This window comes from Hyaena hyaena, unplaced genomic scaffold, assembly GCF_003009895.1.
Source record: "Hyaena hyaena isolate Hyena2069 unplaced genomic scaffold, ASM300989v1 scaffold_428, whole genome shotgun sequence".
In the NCBI taxonomy this organism is placed as follows: Eukaryota; Metazoa; Chordata; class Mammalia; order Carnivora; family Hyaenidae; genus Hyaena; species Hyaena hyaena.
Window position 1 is genome coordinate 770126 of NW_024081062.1, and position 22297 is coordinate 792422.

Here is a 22297-nt window from a genome sequence, read left to right on the forward strand (position 1 = left end):
TAAAAAATTAGAGCCCCGGGCCCCTGGGTGCCTCAGTCAGTTAAGCGTCTGACTTTGGCTCAAGTCATGATCTCACGGTTTGTGGGTTTGAGCCCCGCATCGGGTTCTGTACTGACAGCTAGCTCAGAGCCTGGAGCCTGTTTCAGATTCTGTGTCTCCCTCTCTCTCTGATCCTCCCCTGCTCATGCTATCTCCCTCTCTCTCTCAGAAATAAATAAAACATTTTTTAAAATTTAAAAAAACATTAGTGGCCCAAGATTTTTTTCCCCTTCCTTGAATAGTCTCAGTCTTTTTTGCTCCAGACTGGGGGTTTTTGCCAATGTAGTTCTTTCAAAACTTGTGGGTTTCCTATATATTTAACTGCATGGGCTAAAAGCCATATTCACGATTTAATTCAAGATGTGTCTCTCTCTACACTTAACTACAGGTACTGTGGGTAACTCTGGCTGCTGAGGAACTATACTATTGATCTTTTTAGTAACTAGTAGGCACTATTTAATTATTCCAGATGCCTCCACAGGGGTGTGAAATCTATGACTCTGATTCACTGTCCACCCCCAAACTGTATCTCAACAGCAATGTCCTTGATTTGACTTTTCTCTAAGGATATATCTTAATTTGAAAGTCTTTTATGGAATGGAGGAGATGAGGATTAGAAATATTTTTCTTTTTTTAATATTTATTTATTTTTGAGAGAGAGAGCATGAGTGGGGTGGGGATAAGGGGGTAGAGAGAGAGGGAGACACAGAATCTGAAGCAGGCTCCAGGATCTGAGCTGTCAGCACAGAGCTCATCTCGGGGCTCAAACTCATGAACCGTGATGACCTATGCTGAAGTCAGACACTTAACTGACTGAGCCACCCAGGCACGCTTCGAAATTGTTTTATTTTTCAACTCAGCAAGTCCCAGGCTTTCCAGACTCTTCTCTCTCAATTCTTTTTGAGATCTGTCCAGGTTGTTCCTGAGCTGTCTCTTTGTGGCTCCACACCAAATACTGGCGACAGGAGCCCACTTGTGACTGCAATATTCTACCTGGACACTACAAGCCAGAGGACAGGAGGGCCTTCCAACTTCCAACTTCTTGCAAGTTTTAACAAATGTTCCACTGCTCCATTGCATAGCTTTTCATCTTTCTAGCCTCCTATAACAGTTTCTGGTTCCAAAGCCACTGCCACAGCCTCAGGTTTCTGTTCCAGGTACCACTTTCTGTAGTGGTTCCCCACGGCTGTACTAACACTGCTTGCTAAACCACCTAAGAACCTCACAACTTAGAGCAATAATAACGTGTGCTCAGGGGGCACCTGGGTGGCTCAGTCTGGCTCGGGTCATGATCTGATGGTTTGTGAGTTCGAGCCTCACATTGGACTCTGTGCTGACAACTCAGAGCCTAGAGCCTGCTTCAGATTCTGTGTCTCCCTTTTTCTCTGCCCCTCTCCCGCTCTCTCTCTCTCTCTCTCTCTCACACACACACACACACACACACACACACAAATAAACATTTAAAAAAAATTTTTTTAACAATGTATGCTGGGGTCCAGGTTGAGGGGGCCACATGCAGCTCCTAGAAGAAGCTAATCTCATGAAGGAAGCCAGAAGCTTCTAGAAAAATGAGCATGAAAGCTTAAAGCCTGGGCTCGAAACCAGCATAGTCACTTCCACCCAGATTCCACAGGCCAGGAGAACCACACGAATGAGGGGGGACACCCACTGCATTCTAGAGGGAGAAGCTGCAAAACGTCACCAGGTACGAGATGTAGACATAGGAATGTGTGAGGAGGTGGGCACAGCGATGGGATCCAACATGTCTTAGATTGAATTTTCCTTGTTTGACATTTTTTTCATGTTTTGAAAATGGTAGTTGTAAGAAGTGAGATGATGCCAAATCACATGAAGACACAGCAAGTATTTCCTCCCTGTGAAGTTCCCACCATGTTCTCCGTGTGGATGGAGAAGACTGAGGTCAGGTGATGCACGAGGAGACCAGGTAAAGGGAAGCAAGATGGGTGCAGGGCAAGGGCTGCGAGCTCGCTGGCAGCAATTTGGTCCTGCTTCCATACATAATAGGCCAAGATGTTCTTTCCACTCAGGAGTCCATGAAATATCTCCACCCCCATCCTTGACACAAAGTCTCTGGTTTGCTCATGACAGTGCAAATGGGGTCTCCCTTCTGTGTGACTATCCTGTGTCAGCTACAATGAATCATCCCCCAACAGGTGGCTTATGGCAACAGAAAAGTCTTATCTCCCAGTTCTGGAGGACAAAATCAAGGTGTCAGCAGGACCACACTCCCTTTAGAGGCTCCAGGGAAAAATCCGCCCCTTGCCTCTCCCAGCTTCCAGTGGCTCCCAGCATTCTTTGGCTTGTGGCCACATCACCCCAATCTCTGCTTCCTGGTCACATGAACTCCTTCTCTTCCACGTGTGTTTGGGTCAAGTCTCCCTCACCCTACCTCTTATAAAGATACCTGGGGTGCCTGGGTGGCTCAGTCAGTTGAGCTTCCGACTTTGGCTCAGGTCATGATCTCACGGTTTATGGCTTTGAACCCCATGTCAGGCTCTGTGCTGACAGTGCAGAGCCTAGATCCTGCTTCAGATTCTGTGTCTCCCTCTTTCTCTGCCCTTTCCCTGCTTGCGCTCTGTCTCTCTCACAAGACACTTGTGATTGCATTTAGGGTCCACTCATACAATCCAGGATATGTCCTCATCTCAGAGTCTTCAACTTAATCACATCTGCAAAGACCTCTTTGCCAAACAAGGTCACATATATACCTTCCTTGCAGCCCGTCATCTCTGGCAAAGACATGGGAGTTGTCCAAGACCACCCACGGAATAGGAAGAGGCAAGTCAGTGAGTCTGGGGGCCTTGCCTGCAAAGAGCAGAGGGAGGGGATCAAAGAAGAGGCAGCAGCAGGGGCAAAGGCTGGAGGCATGAACAGGCACGGAGCATTCATGAAATGACCCCGGGGCACCTGGGTGGCTCAGTCGGTTAAGCATCCGACTCCTGGTTTCAGCTCAGCTCATGATCTCGCAGTTCATGAGTTTAGGCCCTGAATCAGGTTCCGCCCTGCTAGTGAGGACTCTTCTTGGGATTCTCTCTCTCCCCTCTCTCTCTCTGTCCCTACCCCACTCGTGCTTTCTGTGTCTCAAAATAAATAAGCTTTTAAACATATGTATAAAAAAAGAAAAAGAAATGACTCCAGTTTTGAGCTCCATTACCTCCTTGGGGACCACAAGAGATCACCAAAGGGCACAGGCATTTCCTCTCTGTTCTCTGAACCTACAATTAAGTCCGAGCCAGGCACTGCTTTTCCCTAATGAAAATGTCTTTTATCGGTGAAGCTGACCCTGTAAAGGAAAAGCCCTGCTTTGATGAAACTGGTCCTTTAAAATGAAACATTTTATCAAAAGCCATAACACGATCCCCGTGAAATTAAACCGGGAAGACAGACATTCTAAATGCCCCAGATGCTGGTTTTGATTTTTTAAATTGTCAGTTAAATTAAAGTTGGGCCATAGAGACTCAACGCTCAGCTTGCCTTCCTGGAGGTAAATGCTCTGATACACCTCCCCCCAGTGCGTCCTCTACATCTTCCTCCTGCAAAGCTCTGGGAGGCTGGAGGCAGTACTCTGTTCTGGGTCTGGAAGTCAGGGAGACAACCCAGGGGATCAAAACTATTCCTGAGATAAGTGGGGAGCCCACTCTGTGTCAGCCCTGCTCCCAGGACAGCAGAGAGGTCCTGCCCAGTTACACCAAGGGTCAGAGGTTGACATGACTGGGTGGATCACTCAGTTATATAGAAAGTGAGAGAAACTGACTTGGGCTGACTTTGTAACCAAACCAATGTGAGTTCGCTCTTGGGTGAGTCAGAAACCGCACCCGGTTGAGTTGTCGACCATAGAAAACTTTATTTGCAGCAAATCAAATAAATCAATAAATCAATAAATCAATTTGGAGAAATAACTTCCAAAGCTGTGACTCCCAGAGCAAGGGAGGATGGGTTAGGATGAATAGAGGGAAGCCTTGTTATCGTATGTAGAGGCGGGCACAAGGTCATGTGTGAGCCTTAAGGAAGCGTGTCTACACACACGTGGTACGTTATGTAAATGAGGCTTGAGCTCCTCCTTGGACAGAGATTTTACTATTCTAACGAGGTCAAGGTAATTGTTGGTCATTCTAGAGGACACTCCATGGTCAGTGTGCAGGCATGAGTAGGTGCTTAAGCTCAAACTGGTCTGGGTGGTCTGGGCCAGGGCGGCCACTATTGCTTGAGGGGTGGTTTCACTTTCCATTCGCCTGAATTAAGAGATAAGCTGGAAAGAAGAGCTTAAGGGAAAATGTGAGACACAAAATTAAAAATCGAGAAATGGTTTGGCCTTGGACATCTGAAATAATGCCCCCAGAACCCAGTTTCTGCCCCTCCAAATGTTCCCCCTGCCTTCGGGTTGCTCTCTTGGGTCACCACAGGAAGTCTCCTCATGGTGCCAGGAGAGCTGAAGCTTCCCCTTCACACAACCTCAAGCCCTGAGGGAAACCAGATTACTTCCCCAAGAGCTCACACTGAGTCCCAGGTCTCTGACGGGCCCAAATAGGGTCAGATGCCCATCCCTGAACCCATCCCGTGGTCAAGATGATGAAATTTACTGGTGGGGGGGGGGAGACCTGGGCCATGTGATAGGCCTCTAAAGCCAGAGTTGGATCAGCTTCACCCCAGTGACATGACCCCCCAAGGCAGGATACGAGTGGCCAGAAATCATTTAAGTGTCCCCTAACAGTTCCAACTCACAGTGTGCCTGCTAAGTCACAGAAGAAGTTAATTCCTTTTTTTAAGTTTATTCAGTTATTGGGCGGGGGGGGGGGAGGCATGAGCCAGGAGGAGCAAAGAGAGGGAGGGGGAGAGAGAATCCCAAGCAGGCTCCATCCCCACTGCCAGCGCAGAGCCCGACACAGGGCTCCATCTCACAAAACATAAGACCATGACTGGAGCTGAAAGCAAGAGTCACACACTTAACCGACTGAGGCATCCAGGACCACCCCCCCCGCCCCAACAAGTTTATTCTTATAACCTGGATTCTCCAGTTTAGTCACCTCGGGCTGCCACAACAGAATACCACTGACTGCGGGGCTTACACGACGGTAATTTATTTTCTCACAGCTCTGAAGGCTGGAAGTCTGAGATCAAGGTGTCAGCATCGTCAGGTTCTGGTGAAGCCTCTTACTGGCTTACAGATGCCCACAGTCTCCCTGTGCCCTCACGTGGCCTCTTCTCTATACACGCGCGTGCGTACACACGCACACACTCACACAAACCCATCTCTGGTGTCTCTTCTTCTTTTATAAGGACACTAGTTCTATCAGACCAGAGACCACCCTTACGACCTCATTTAACCTTAGTTACCTTTAAGGCCCTATCTCCAAATATAGTCACCATGAGGGTTAGGGCTTCAACATATGAATGGGGGGGGGCAGGAACAAAGGGTAAAATTCATCCATAATAATGGACAAACTAACCAGCTAATTATATGTCTCTACCCGGTCCTGTGTGAGCATGATATAAAAATCCCATGAAATAGCAGTTTAATAAGCACAAGAGAAATTACCCCAGATCAAATAGGAGCTGAAGGTCAAGGTTGCAACCTTGACTTGGCCTGTCTCTTGACTCCCACATGCCACCAGCCAGCCCAGCCCTACTCCAGGACCACCAACCGTTGCCCTGTTGGGAGAGGGGGGCTCTGGAGCTGGGTCAGGCCACTGGCCCCAATGGCTGCACTTACCTCCTTTTAGAGTACAGTCTCAGACACCAAGCTCAGGGTCTCCTTGCCCCCCTCAAAGCCACATCTTTTGTCTCTATGTCCTACCCTCACTCCCTGTGACTCTGGGCTCAGGCACAGCCCACCCTCTCAGACACGGGAGGGTCTGGCCGGTTTATTTGCCAAAAGCGAACCCATATCACACATATCTGCAACTAACAGTTCTCGCTCGCTGATACATCATGGGCATCACTGCAAGACAGTAGCCAAAGGGACCGACTGCTTTCTTGCAACTTCTTTCTTAAAAGCCCATAGCAGCAATTTGTTCAACTGTGTTTATTGACATCTTTAGATTGTTTGCAGGTCTGCGTGGGCGCGCGCATGCGCATGGGTGCGCACACGTGTGTATGTTACTACCAGCGGCCCTGTAATAAACACCCCCGATTCCTTGTACACTGGTACTTATATTTCTATAGCAGAAAATCCCCAGGGTGGGACTGTCAGGTTAAAGTTAATCCGTATTTTTAGCTTAACAGATACGCCAGGCTTTCCCCAAAGGACTGAGCAATCAGCAGTGTGCACAGTGATCCTTCACCCACATCCCGGCTGCTCACCAGCCACTGTGCGTTTGGATTCTTGCTAATCTGGTGTGTGACCATGGCATCTGGTTGTCTTAATTGGCACCTCTTGACCACCAGAGGGGCGGCTGAGCATGGTCACCTGTGTTTATAGGTCCCTGTGGCACCAGATGGAGAGTGAGGGATTGGAGAAGCCTGTCCTGAGGCCATAGGCTCAGGGTACACATTAACTGAATTAGGCTGGACAAGAGGAAGGGGAGAGAAGAGGAGGGAAGAGCAGGGTGGAGGCAGAGAGGATTCAACAAGAAAGCTCAAGTCGATTCCAGAAGAGCAGTGTGGACAGAGACCCCGGAGGGCTGGGGTGCAGAGAGCAGTGGCCAGGGGCTGTGCAGAGCCCCAGGAGTGTGGTACAGCCCTTCCATTTAAATGCCTTTAGGGGCACCTGGGTGGCTCAGTCAGTTAGGCGTCCAACTTCAGCTCAGGTCATGATCTTGCAGTTCGTGGGTTTGAGCCCTGTGTCAGGCTCTATGCTGACAGCTTGGAGCCTAGAGCCTGTTTCAGATTCTGTCTCCTTCTCTCTGCCCCTCCCCTGCTTGTGCTCTGTCTCTCTCTGCCTCTCAACAAAAAATAAATGTAAAAAAAAAAAAAAAGAAAAAACAATTTAAAGGGGCCCTTTAAAGGAACCCTTGGGCTGGTATAAGGAACTTACCAGAGATTCCATTCCAACCTCACTTTGTCATCAATGAACCCTCACCTTAGGCACATCCCTGCCCCTCTAGGCCTCAGTTTCCCTCTCTGTAAATTCGGGGAGCTGGCCTGTTGGTCTCCTAAGCCCTCTTAGCTGTAAAATAATGTGTGGCCCAGTAAAAGCCTGAATACAGAGCAGCCCAGTTATAGAAACATTAATTGGCAAGCATTTTTACAGGCAATAGGTGCTCTGAGAACAGATGACCTTCTTAGAACAGGTTTTCTTCTTCTTCTTTTTTTTATGTTTATTTGTTTTTGAGAGAGAGAGAGACAGAGCATGAGCGGGGGAGGGACAGAGAGAGACACACACACAGAATCAGAAGCAGGCTCCAGGCTCCAAGCTGTCATCACAGGGCCTGACATGGGGCTTGAACTCCTGAGCCATGAGACCGGGACCTGAGCTGAAGTCAGATGCTTCACAGACGGAGCCACCCAGGCTCCTTTAGGGTAGATTTTCAGGGGCAACTCCCAAAAACCAGTTCAGTGACCCTACGACCCCTCACTCTCTTCTCGGGTGTGATTGAACCCCCAAGAGGGGGTCCTGCCCCAGGAGGCTGGTTTGCCAGTCAGAGTGAGATCAGGAGCAGCTGGCAGGAGACTTCTTGCCTATACGAAGGGACACTGGAGCCCAGGGGCCTGGGGGAGAGGCTCCCGGAATCTGGAAACTGCAGAGCCATGTCTCAGCAGTGACCCTCACCTGTGACCCTTCCCACCTAGCCCTGCCTCCACACTGCGCCACCCACTTCTCCCTGCTGGGTTGCGGGAGGAAGTGAGAGGCAGAGACACTCCATCCCTTCCCCGGGCAAACAGTCCCGAGCCAGGGAGGCAGGGAGGAAGGTGCCTTATTATTGAATAAGACTGAAATAGTGACCAATATGCTGGACGGGACACCAAGAGGTCTTGAAAAGACACAGCAGTTAAGGTGTAAAGTGACCATGAGACTGTTGATTTCCGAAGGGCCAGCCTGGGTGAGGACACAGAGGAAGTCCGCAGACCGGACAGGTCAGTGTGGGAGGCTCTCCCTGAGGGTCTCCAGCACTAGACAGAGAAACCAGGTTCTCCCCAGAGGAGACCTTTTGGCTCCCACCCTCAAAGCTCCACCCTGCATCCTGCAGACAGGGCACCTCCTGGCCTCTCCCCACTGCTGAGATGCTCAGAACGGCTTCCGGTGGGCTAGTCGGGGCTCTGATGAAGATGTCCTCCGCCACCACCCAGATGATTGGTGAAAAGGTTACTAGGCACCCCTGTGGGCCAACGGCCTGGAAACTTCAGGGCTCAGGCTCTTCTCTGTTCACGTCACCCAGCCCCCAACACAGACTCAGGAGATGTAGACCCAGGCCCCCACAGTGGGCCTGAGGTGCCCCCATGTGCGCAGAGCATTGAGGGCCAGGCAGGAGCAGCACCATCAACATCATCTCAGGGCCTGGGGAGCTGAAACTCACCGGAAGATCCTGGCTAACCCTCACTGCCACCTCCAGGGTATTTCTCAGCCTGGACTGCTGGGCCTGGGCCCCTCTCCTCTTCACCCCCTGCCCCCTGCTCTCCTCTCAGGGGTAGTGTCCAGCCCACACCGCCTTTGACTTTGAGGTGCAGACGGCGAGAGAGGGTAGGGTACTAGGTTCTGCCAGCCCCGTCACCAAAACCTCCGACATCCACATGGCTAAGAGACACATGAAAAAATGTTCGACATCACTCATCATCAGGGAAATACAAATCAAAACCACAATGCAATACCACCCCACACTAGTCAGAGTAGCTAAAATTAACACCTCAGGCGACGACAGATGTTGGCAAGGATGCAGAGACAGAGGATCTCTTTTGCACTGCTGTGGGAATGCAAACTGGTGCGGCCACTCTGGAAAACAGTTGGAGGTTCCTCAAAAAATTAAAAATAGAACTATCCTATGGCCCAGCAGTAGCACTACTAGGTACTTATCCAAAGAATACAAAAATACTCGAAGGGGCACCTGCACCCCAATGTTTATAGCAGCGCTATCGACAGTAGCCAAATTATGGAAAGATCCCAATTGTCCATCAACTGATAAATGGATTAAGAAGATGTGGTTTATATAGACAATGGAATACTACTTGGCAATGAAAAAGAATGAAATCTTGTCATTTGCAACAATGTGGATGGATCTAGAGTGTGTAATGCTAAGCAAAATAAGTCAGAGAAAAACAGATATTATATGATTCCATTCATATGGAATTTGAAAAACTCAACAGATGAACATAGGGGAAGGGAAGGAAATATAAGATGAAAACAGAGAGGGAGACAAACCGTAAGAGACTCTTAAATGCAGAGAACTGAGGGTTGTTGGAGGAGCAGTGGGTGGGGGATGGGCTAAACAGGTGATGGTCATGGAGGAGGGCACTTTTTCGGGATGAGCACTGGGTGTCGTATGTAAGAGAGGAATCACTGGGTTCTGCTCCTGAAGCCAAGACCACGCTGTATGCTAACTAACCTGAAAACCAATTTTTAAAAAATAGAAAGAAATCGTAACCTCAAAAAAAGAAAAAAAAAGAAAAAGAAAACCTTCAGGGCCTCACTTCCCCCACCTGACCAATGGGCCTTATGCAAATTTTCAGGCAGACTTGCAGGGATGGTGAGGACCAGGGTGGCGACAAGGGAAGCAGTTGTCCCCCCCCGCCCCCCCGCCAGCCCATTGCTTCGTGGGACCTTCCCGGGGCTGGACTCTGCAGGGAGAGAAGCAGAGCCTATGCAAACCCCTAGAGCAGGAGGGTCTGGGTGTGGCTGTCCCCAGTCACACTCTCTAAGGGACTCTGGACTCATAACCACACACACACACACACACACACACACACACACAAAGCCCAGTGGCACCACACACTCTGGGTGGATGCTGTAAAACTACAGGGAGGTAATAACCTCTGACCATGTGGTCCACTTGGCCCTGGGGATTCCTGAGTATGTGACCCCAACCTCCAAAGAAGGGGCAGCATGAGGTGGACTAGAGTCACAGCATGAGGAGCTGACCAGGAAAGACATTCCTACCGACCTTCTCCCCCTGCCTGCCTATCGAACATGGGAGTACCTGATACGGACCCCCTTTGGCCTCCCCGTTGTGGAGAGTGAAGAGGTGGAGGGCCGGCCCCCATCAGGGTCAAGTTTGAGATTTGCTATTTCACTACCCAGGATCCTGGTCTCATATATGATGGCAATTGAGGAAAGCAGTTAACAGGGCCTGCCGTGGCTTGCACATCACCAAAGAGATTATTATCAACATGGCATCACCTAGAAGGTAGAAGAAGTGGGGGCTTGGGGGCGCCCAGGGTGGTTCAGTCAGTTAAGTGTCTGACTCCTGACTTCGGCTCAGGTCAAGATCTCACAGTTCATGGGTTTGAGTCTATGTCGGGCTTTACGCTGACATGGCAGAGCCTGCTTGGGATTCTCTCTCTCTCCTCTCTCTGCCCCTCCCCCTCTATAAATAAATAAATAAACTCTTAAAAAAATTTTTTAAAAAGAAGTGGGGGTTTGGACATGGGGCTTCCCTCATCCAAGGCAGGGATTCTAGGGGGTATGCTGGAAGGGATAGTCTCCTGCCTCACTCATTCCCCACCGACACTATATGAAGAAATGGGGAATGGGGTCATAGCCCCCTGAGAGTGCCATCTGGCAGTGATCTGCCTTAGGGGATGCCAGGGCCCCTCCTCCACCACAGCAGCTGGGCCCGGAGCCCCTGCTCACCCACTACTCTGAGTTTTAGGACGCCATAAAAAAGATGAGTCTGAAAGAAAATTGTATTAAAATTAACAATCCACATGGCCCACAAGCCAGCAGCTCTTCATATTCACCTTGGCGAGATGGAGCTTGCCCACATGCCCAAGGGGGCCCTGCTCAAGATCACTCCCGCTAGTGCTGTGCATATAGCAAGATCTCGGGAACAATGAAGATATCAACGCACAGCTGAATAAGCGGTCCCCGGCATAGAGGGAGAGCCTCCGGACCACTGGCAGAGACTTCTGCTCATGCTGCTGTGAGGCAAGCAGCAGAGCTGCAGGGCCTACGATGCCATTTACAGATGACGACCACAGACACCTGCTCCTCTCCCTCCTCCCCACTGTTCCTCCCTTCTCCCTCCTCCCCCACCTCCCCACTGCTCCTCTCCCTCATCCCCAAGTCTCCTCCCCCACTTCCCCCTCCTCCCCACAGCTCCTCCCTTCCTCCCCTACCTTCTCACAACTCCTCCCCCTCCTCCCCTCCTACCCACGGCTCCTCCTCCATTCCCCTCCTCCCCACTACTCTTCCCCCTCCTCTCCCTCCTCCCCACTTCTCCTCCCTCTCCTCTCCCTCCTCCCACTGCTCCCCTTCCTCTCCCTCCTCCCTCTCAACGTCCTCCTCCAGGCCAGCTATTCCCACAGCACAGAGGGCCTCTGGCTCGCTCTCTCTGCAGCCTGCCACTTTGTAGAGTCATCTGCTCCTGAAGGTTCCATCTACAAACTCCCCAGTCCTTGCTGTGTGTCCCTCAGGCGTGGGAATAACCACGAGAGTTAATATATGTGTTCGGTACTGGAGCTGCCATCACAAAGTGCCAGACTGGGGGGCTCAAATGACAGACATCTAGTTCCTCACAGTTCTGGGGTCTGGAAGTCCAAGATCAAGGTGTCAGCAGCATTGACTCCACCTGAGACTTCTCTCCTTGGCTTGGGGATGGCTGTCTCTTGCCCGTGTCCTCACATGACTTTTCCTCTCTACCTGTGTCCTAATCTCCTCTTCTTATATGGACATGAGTCACACTGGATTATGGCCACCCTAACACCCTCATTTTAACTTCACTATCTCTGTAGAGATCTGATCTCCAAATACTGTCATGTTCTGAGGTGCTTAGGGTTGGGACTTTAATACATGAAATTAGGGTAGGACACACTTGAGCCCATAACCCTTGTCCAGCACTTATTACGTATAAGGCAATATTCCTTTTTTAAAGTTTATATATTCATTTTTTGAGAGAGAGAGAGCACACAAGTGGGGGAAGGCAGGGAGAGGGGGAGTGAGAGAGAATCCCAAGCAAGTTCTGCACTGTCAGCAAGTGCTGAGCCTGATGTGGGACTCGAACCCACGAACCATGAGATCATTACCTAAGCCAAAATCAAGAGTCAGACACTCAACTGACTGAGCCACCCAGACGCCCCTTGCACAAGGCAATATTCTAAGTGCCTTCACCTTTATCTCATTTATTTCTCTCAACAACCCTCTGAGGTGTACACTGTTTTTAATATCCTCATGTTACAGATGAGAAAACAGCAGCTCAGAGATGTTAGGGTAATTGTCCAAGGTCACCCAGCCATAGTGCTGTCAGGTTCCCATTGCTGCAGCTTTCTGCCTCCTCAGCACCCACACTGTGTGTGCCTTGTCTGCCCCCCCCGTTAGAGGGGAGGTGGTCCGTGAGGATAAGCGTGGACTGTTCCCTCCCTGATGCCTGGCACAGAGAAGGTGCTGGATGATGGAGTGAGGACCAGAGAGGAGCATGTTTGGGCTAACACAGTCCCTGCCCTTCAAGGACTGCCAGCCCCCCAAAGGGCTTCTCTTTCAAAGCTCGGTTCAGAACTGAACCCCCCTGGTAGCCGGCCCCAGCTCTTGGGGCCCCAGGCCTGCCCAGACATAGGAGTCTGCAGAGCCCTTTGGTAAAAATCAATGCCTTGGCCGGCAAGCAGCTGGGCCTCCCTTCCCAGGGCTCCACCGTATCCCAGCAACAACACGCACATCCCCTTGTCTGCAAGCTCCTGAGAAGATGCTGTTCTCAGACGCCAGAGCCCAGCCAGTCCCAGCTTGAGCTACTGAACCTGTAGCCTCCACGCGGGGCTCCCCTGGGCTCATCTCCTGGGTGGGAGCCTGACCCCCCAGGGGGCGGGGCTGAGAACGGTGTCCAGGTCAAAGACCCCACCAAGCGAGTCCGCCTGGTTCTTCTGCCCTCCCAGCAGCTGGTTAATCCTCTTAGATCAGGGCAAACCGCAGGGAGGCCTGTCTGAAATGTGAATAGTTAAGGCTTGACAAGAGTCTGTAAATAAATGCATGTGCGGGATGTTTTATGTCAAATCGGGATGGTATTATTCTCAGGCACTGAGATCAGCTACCAAAATAGGCCCAGTGGAGATTCTGGTCTGCCCCTGTCTGGCCAGAGCCGTTGCCAGGCACCAACCTGTGTGGTCAGGGTACCCAATTCCAGAGCACAGGGAGATCTTCCATTGGCACTCTGGGGTGTGGCGGTTCCCGGCGCTGGCCCCTGGGGAAGGAGGCGGAAGGCAGGAGCCCACCCCAGGCTCATCCTGTCCCACCCTTCCCACCCAGAGTCAAGGGTACTTTTAAGTACCCTGCTTTATTATTTCTTCTGTCTTCTTTGTTCTGTTAGCTAATGCTATTTATCCCCATACTTTACACTTTAAAAAATCTTTGCAGCTCTTTTCCTGGTTTAGCTCTGCGAGGAAGCTGCCAACCTGTTTCATCTGCCTCGTTTATTGGCCTTTTCTTTGATTTACAATTTATTGTTCTATTTCCAAGCATCTTCTTTTTCCATTTGGCCTTGTCCGTGGATAGGAACGTTTTTGGAGAGAAGAGCCCAGTTTTGGGAGCCTAGCAGACCCCAACCCTGATTTGACTCTGGACGGGCTGGTTACCTGGCCTCTCAGAGCCACATAGGTCTCTGAGCCTCAGTTTCCTCAAAAAAAAAAAAAAGGAGATAGACATGCCTATGGGAGGATTCATACCTGTGCAAGATCATTACCAAAATGACAAATAACTAATTTTAAGCTCCCGACCCAGGACCTGTCCATGCAGATACACGGTCATCACTGGAGGGTTTTTAATACTGGTGCCAGGAGTACGGGTTCCAATGTGTCCTTGGTAATTGTGGCATGAGTGGTTTTCTTTGTCTTTTCTGGGCAGCTGTGAGGAGGGCCCCAGCCACAAGCCGAAGAAGCTTGATGCAGGGAACAGTTTAGGTACAGTCCGGCCCTGCCCAGCTCACACCTTGCCCTTTGGGAAAATGCCTGGCTCTGGTTGGGAGACGACTTGTCAATCAAACACAGTGCCTGCCCCCTGCTGCAGCCCACGCTGGACCAATTAGCATCCCTCCCCAGTGCTTTATTTTATTTTATTTTAAAGTTTATTTACTTATTTTGAGAGAGAGAGAGAGAGAGAGAAAGAGAGAGAGTGTGTGTGTGTGTAGAGAAGGGCAGAAAGAGAGGGAGAGAGAGAATCCCAAGCAGGCTCTGGAGCCTGACATGGGGCTCAAACTCACAAACCGTGGGATTATGACCTGAGCCAAAATCAGAAGTCAGACGCTTAACCGACTGAGACACACAGGCACCACCTCCACACCCAGTACTTTTTTTTTTTTAACTGGACCTAAGGCTAGAGGTAATTTCTTCCTGGTAGAGTGGTTGTGAAATACATGTCTCTAGGTTTTGCGATCCTAAATGAGAAGCTAGCCTCAGGGAGACCCCAAAGGCAGACAGGGGAAGGTTCTGACATGCCTTTACCAGTGCCTGGGTCCCTGTTTGGTTCTGAGGGCATTTGAACTGGTTTGGTATTGCTTTTGACACTTGCAGCTAAGAATCCTAGCTCAAACATCCTATAGCTCTTCCAGGCCCTCAAAGGTGAAGGCTTCTCCAGGGCCAGCCCCCTTCTGAAGGGGCCATGCCCTTCTTTGACCTAAAGAGGGCTGATGGATGCATCAGCTCAGGAAGAAGGAATGGAAATGGACTGCAGAAGGGCCAGGCAGCAGCTTCGAGAACCCTGTGCTGGTTCTTCCTCACACCACCTCATCAGCCCTCAGGGGTACCTGAGTGGCTCAGTCAGTTAAGCATCCGACTTCAGCTCATGGTTCATTGGGTTCGAGTCCCGCATGGGACTCTCTGCTGTCAGTGCAGAGCCTGCTTCAGATCCTCTGCCCCCCACCCCAACTCTCTCTCTCAAAAATAAATAAAAATTAAAAAAAAAAAAAAAGAAGAAGAAGAAGCCCACACCAGCTTCCCAAAGGATGGCTGAGAATCACAGCTGGGACCTCGCTGCGTGTTCTGATCCCAGCCCAGGTCCTGACCACTGCCTGTTCCCACCGCGCCACAGGCGGCCCCCTCGCCACCCCAGCTAGGATGAGCTGGGAGCTCTCCAGGATGCAGTGTCTCCTCAGAGGGGCCTTTCCTCCACACACAGCAAACTCACCCGGCAGACGCTTCCTAGCTGTGACACCGCATGGCAGGGAGAAGCCGTGGAGTCATTCTATCTCACACCCACAGCCAGTCCACTAGTAAATCCTGGTGGCCCTGCCTTAGAGAGTAGATCCAGAATCCAGTCACATCACATACATCCACTACCCTACCCTGGCACAAGCCACCGCCATTACTCACCAAATTAAAGCAAAGGTCTCCCTGCTACCATCCCACGTTGTGTTACCATGAAGACCGGAGCCAGAATAAACCTTCAAACATGCGTCAAAACTTCAGAAGCCATTGCCCCTCTTCTGCCCAAGACCTTCCGTCTCACTCCGAGTAAAAGCCAAAGCCTTCCCCATAATCTACAACTTTACATGATCCCTCAGCTACCTTTCAGACCTCATCTCTGACCCCTCCTCTTCCTTGGCCCACTCTGCCTCCACCCCTGCTTTCTCTGCTCTTCCTACAGTAGGTCATGCCTAGTCCCTCCTCCTCTACCTAAAACCCATGACCACCATATACCCATATGACCACTTCCTCGTTTTCTTCAGGTGTCAGTTCAACTGTTCCCTTGCCAGTGAGAACTTCTCTGGCCACCCAATACTAACCAGCCACTTCCTTACCCCACCATTACTGCACCACTGACTTCCTTGCCGACTTCAACTTCTTAGCACATAGCATCATCTGATATTCTATGCATTTATTTATCTGTTTTCTGTCTGTGTCCACCAGCGTGTACACTCTCTGTGGGCAGGGATTTTGTTTTGTTTTCTCATTGCTGTAGGCTCAGTGTCTAGGACCTAGAAGGGACTCAATATTTGTTTGTTGAATAAATGAGTGAGTAGTGCATTGAGGAGGTAGCCTCCTTGAAGAGACCATGTGAACCGAGACCTGAATGGTGAAAAGCAGCCAGCACTTGAAGATCTGCAGGGAGTTCTTCCAACCAGAGGGAACAGCCAAGAGCCTCAGGCAGCAACAAGAGACAGAAAGGAGCTTTGCGTGACTCGTGCACAATGAGTGAGAGAGTGGAGATGGGAGGTAAGGATAGAGCCACAGTGCAGTTTGGCCTTTATGCTAAGGGTCCTGGGAAGCCTTCGGAGGGTTTTCACCATTCATGTTTTAAAAATATTATTCTCACTCCCATATGGACAATGCAGTGCAAGGCGACCAGAGCGAAAGTGGGAATTAGTGGAGAGGCGACGGAGATGGGCCAGGTCAGCTGGGTGAGCTGTGACCCAGCCTACAATGAGGGCAGAGCCACCAGGTGGGTCTGGAGCAGAAAGTGGGGTCAAACGCTGCTGAGACCTGGAGCAGAGAGGACAAAGCTCCACACTCGGATGTACTCTCAAGAGCCCACCACTGCTCAGGCTGGTTATTTTTTATCCCAGCACCTTCCAAACCTGGAAGCGCTGAGAAAAGCTTCTGGCTGTTCTGAACATAGTTGGAGCGAGCTCAGGAAGGACTTCACTGACGAAGGAACATCTTTAACTGTGAAAGAATTTGTATGTACAATATCGCAGTGTTCCTCCACACTGGGCTCCTCCACGTGCAATTAACATTCAGCTAACGCCCCACAGGGAAGCACTGTAGCAATGCTCCTGTGCAAGAGTGGAGAGCCCAGGAATACAAGCCCCTCGTATGAGACTTTAAACCCACTCACTGAGCCTTGTGTCCAGACTGGGAGGAGCCCAGATGGGGGAGGGTCCAGAGAGGGAGCCCACTGGAGAGAGTCCAAAGGGGGAGGAGCCCAGCTTGGAGAAGGGGGAGGAGCTTAGGTGGGGGAAGGGGTGGAACCCCCTGAGCAGAGTCTGGGCGGGGAGGAGCCCAGCTGGAGCAGGTTAAGAGAGGAAGAACCATAACCTGGTGACTGGACTTGCTGCCAAGCAGAGGAGTACACCGTGCTCACAGGCAAATACCCTCTCTGGTTGTGTTGCACAAGGACAGCTGCTGCCAAACCAGCCAGGCCCACTGTCGAGTCCCACCAAAAGCACAGGTAGAGACATGGGTGGCAGGAGAACTGTGTGGCGCTCTTGAGCAACCGATCAGGAGTGCCAGCCTTTCTGGGAGTGCCCCCAAGCAAGGGAGGTGCTGCTCATACAGGCAAAAGCAACCTTGCAGACCAGGTCCAGAGCTTGTTCGAAAGCAGGGGCTTCCTCAGAGGCTGCAGTGGAATCTTCTAGAAGCAGGCTCCTTGGAAGGAGAAAGATTCCCATGATTATACTCATTTAACCCAGCACCACCCTCACCCCTGCCTCTTCAGAGATCAACTCTAATCCACAATGGGTGAGGTGGTGTTTAAAGTCGCTTAGAAAAACTGTCTTCATACTCCTGCCCCAGAAGGAGGAAAATGTCTCGCCTCTCATTTACATAACAGAGGAAGACTCTATCACAGAGCGAGAGACGTGCCTGGAAGAGCTTGGTGTCCATAAACCAGCCTGAAACTTCAGAAGAGAACAAACACACATTCAGTCCCTGCAGGGTCCCTCTCTGGTGGGAGACCTGTGCCAAGGCGGGCAGGTGTCAAAACATGTGACCTGGTAAGGGAGGGGAGCCGAGGTTTTAATGCCTCCGATGTGGAGTGCCATGGGTAAAGGGGGTGGTGGGTGACTCAGCCAGTCTTAAAGGGTTTAGACATCACCCCGAGAGGATTTTTGTCAGTAATTCAGGAGAGGGATTGAATGTCCCAAATTTGGCCACAATTTCTCCGTTGTTCCAGAAAACAACACATGAAACTAGACCCCACATGATCGTTTGGGGGAAAAAAATCTCAACTTAGGAGGCTGGTGAGCAGAGATTGACAGAACAGGACACGGATACAGGACCCAAGACCAGGATGTGAGACAGAAACAGGACCCCTCCCCATCAGTAACAGGGAACATGTATCCCTTCAAGCATCAGTAGTGTGTAAAATGCCAAGAACCGGATGGTGCATGTTTCCGGCTCTCCCCCCGCCCCCCAATCCTTGGAGCTCAGTGTTGAGTCCAGCTGGGCAAAGGCTTGGCCTCCAAAATGAGTTCAGGAAAGTTGGAGGCACTGGCTATGGATGGAAATAACCGGAAGCTACCAGAGAAGAAACACTGGTATGTCCTCCCACGTGCCACCATAGTACTTACGTCTGGCACCTTAAGTATGTACCCTGCCTTCTACCCATCCGCCCAGGCCCCCAGAGCTCTCTCCATGACCTAGAAGTGACCCCTTCACTTCCTTTGTAAAAAGCTATCAATTGCTCCACATATCCTATAGGAGAAAGGGCAGCCGCCTTCACTTGACCTTCATGGCCTGTCATCCAGCCTTAGACCACCCTTCACCAATCACCAACCCCACCTCAGTGCCAACCCCAGCTCCACATGCCCTCCTGTTCTCTAAACATGGAAGCTCCATGCCGTTGTCTGCAGACCTCCATGTCCTGACCAGACAGATGGGGCCCCATGTACCCATTAGGAGATAGGAGAGTGGCAGCAGCTTGGGTTTCACAGTCTTCAGACATGGGATCATATCCACTAACTCCTGATATGGCCTCAGGCAAGGCAGCTACCTGCTTGCAAAATGGAGACGTAATGTAATGGTGTCGAAAATCATGCTTCTGCAGCATGGGTGGGCTTCCCATTTCCTCCTCTGCCCTTCCCATCACTGGTCACCTCTCCTCAACTTCCCTCAACAGGGATGAATTGGGGAACCAGGACCGAAGACAGCACATTGCACATGCTTGGCCTTGGGAATTGACCCAACGACCTCAGTGGTCCGACTGGAGTGAGCCTCAGGCTTCTTTCTATCCCAGGAAGCCTGGGTCCCCTATGCCATGGATGCCTCCAGAAGAGATAGTGAAGGTGGATGGTCGGGCACTCCTGCAGCTACATACTTGTGTGTGGGAGCCAGGCTAAGGATGAATTTGGCATTTGGAGACAGCAAAGCCAAGAGAATCCCAGAGGACTGGGGCTGGTTCTTAGTGACATCATTCCAATGACTGGATCAAGCCCCACTTGCAACCAATTATCTCCAGACTTGTCAGTAACAGGAGCTGATATATTCCCTATAGAGTTTAAACCACTTTATTGTGGCTTCCAAATTCAGACTGAATGAACCCCACTGCCCAGCGCTAGGTATGAGCCTGGTATGCCTGCCTTCAATAGACACCAACTCCATGACAGTTGCTCTGGGGTCATCGGGCAGATGCCTTCTTAGCCCCTCTCCCCTCACCCATTTGCTTTCCTGAATGCTCAAGACAGGGACCATATCAAAGGCACATTTGTGTACTCAGAACCTACCGTGGTGTGTCCCGCACACACCAGTGCTCAAATACATATGCCCAATTAATGGTTGCTCCCAGATGGAATCAAAGTGAAATTCGAAAGCAGCTGGGCTCCCCAAAATTCAGCCTGCATGTCAGTTGCTACTGAACCTCTTCACCCACTAAGAGAATATAAAAGTGCTGAGAAAGAATTTTGAAGAGAGATTTGGGGCACATTTATTTGAAAAGAGCCACTCCGTGTTATGAATGGCTCCCCCCCACCCCCACCCCCGCCAAGAGTGTGGCTGTAGAGTGCTGCCTCCTTTACCTCTAGTCTAGTGAGGGTGCTTCCATGGGGCCACTTGGAGGTCATGAACACTGAGGATTGGGGTCTGACTCCCACATGGAAGCCAGTGCCAGAAAAATCATTGCCACAGGAGTAGATTCTGGAGAGAACTACCCAATTGGAAACAGCCTGCCTCCCCAAGTCCCTCTGGGCCAAAGATTCAGGATGCACAAGGGGCGCCTGGGTGGCTCAGATGGTTAAGCGTCCAACTTTGGCTCAGGTTGTGATGTCACTGTTCGTGGGTTCAAGCCCCACGTCAGGCTCTGTGCTGACAGCTCAGAGCCTGGAGCTTCCGATTCTGTGTCTCCTCTCTCTGCCACTCCCCTGCTTGTGCACTCTCTCTCTCTCTCTCTCATAAATAAATAAATAAACATTAAAAAAAAAAAAAAGGATGCTCCAGATATGCTAGTCCCTCAGTCTGAGAGGACAACGAACTCAGGCAGAGTCTGCATGCAATGAGCCTGCAGAGAACAGAAGCTGGGGATGCCAGGAGGGGCCGGAGGAAGAAAAGGTGGCTGTTCACCTGTGAAATACCTACAGCAACTCCTTCCACTCCCCATCTTGAGGCTCCCATGGGATAGAGGGACTTTCCATCCCAGGAACCCTGAGGTCACAGAGGCTATGAAGAGTCCAGTAAGGAGCTTTCCAGCAACCGTCAAATGGTACACATGAGAGAGAAAGTCCAACATTCAAGCCAAGTACAGGAAGCCAGCCCACCCTAGTATGCAAGATCAAGGTGGGGGTTGGGGAAAGCTGTAGATGAGAATCAGAGAAACCAAGTTCCCATGGTGGGACCTCACCCGGAAGTAGGCACAAGATGGATCATGCCGCCACGTGTAGTTCAGTCACTACCTTGAACGCGACAGGCTAACTTCTGAAGCCTGAGACCTACTGACTTTTCCTCTGGAGAAGGCAAGACTGCTTCCCACCAAATACACTTTAAAGGGTCAGTAGGGTTTTGGTTCTCATGTGAGGGGTATTTGCCTCCCAGACCAGCTGGTTACATGTTTGCCTCCTACCACTACGGGTGAGTGTGCCTATCTCCCCTGCTCTCACCAGCATTGAATTTTGTGGCATGCAAATTTTTAAAAAATTTTTAATGTTTATTTATTTTTTGAGAGAGAGACAGAGTGCAGGCAGGGGAGGGGCAGAGAGAGAAGGAGACAGGGAATCTGAAACAGGCTCTAGGCTTTGCACTGTCAGCACAGAGCCTGATTGGGGGGGGGGAAGGGGGGGAAAGCCTTAAACTCAAAACCGCGAGATTATGACCTGAGCTGAAGTTGGATGCTTAACCGACTGAGCCACCCAGGTTGCCTGGAATGCAATTTTTTAAAACAGCATAGTAATGTGTAAGGTGAATAACCTTACGGCTTAGAATTTCCTCAGCGCCTTGCAAAGTGAAACATTCCTTGAGACATTGGCTTGCTGCTTGGTTTCCTTTTCAATAAATTCCTTTTTCACTTGCTTTGGACACTGTGTCTTGGAGGATTAGAGTTGCAACAGGCCCTTATATTTACATTAATTTTCCCCATCATCTTTAGGACACCCATTATTTCCCATCTCTTGCTGCTTTTTATCTTGGTTGCATCCCATTTCATTTTTTTAATGTTTATTTTTCAGCAAGAGAGAGAGAGAGATTGAGCAGGAAAGGGGCAAAGAAAGAGGGAAATACAGAATCTGAAGCAGGCTCCAGGTTCTGAGCTGTCACCACAGAGCCCTAGGCCAGGCTCGAACCCACGGACTGTGAGATCATGACCTGAAGCACTTGCAAGCCAGTCAGTGCTTCACTTCACAATTTCCAACAAGGTTCTTACCCATCTCTCCAAATGTCAAGAACATCATCTGTAAAATGCAAATTCTAGCTGGTGGCCATGAGCCATGACAGGCTCTGAACTGGGTGTGGAGTCTGCTTAAGATTCTCTCTCTCTGCCCCTCTCTCCCACTCATGCACACATTCTCTCTCTCTTTCTCTCTCTCAAAAATAAGTTTTAAAATGTGACTCTAGTCACACACACGTGACTAGAGTGGGAGGCAATGGGAGTGGGGAAATGGAAAGAAGGGAAAAAATCAAATGGAAGGAAAGAAGTCAGGGGCTTGCGTGTAATCTGTGTCAACAGAGCTGTGATCTGAGGCAGATGGCCATAGCACAAATCTCTGCACCTGAGGTCTGTCTATATAAATACACACACACACACACACACACACACACACACACACACACACGTACATACATGAATAGTTAAGTAAATTCCAGCTTTTAATATAAATTTACAAAAGATATTTGTTCCTATATGCAGGAACCAGGTAGGTAGGAAAACTGGATTTTAATCTAGGGCAAAAGACCCTTTAATCCAATCAGATCCCAGGCATCATGATGCATTCCTCATGATTTTAAAGGTGGTTTAAAACAAATGAAATGGAAAAGTAGTTGCATGTTGTCTTCTGTCTGGAAGGAAAAAAATGATAAGTGACAGTAGCGA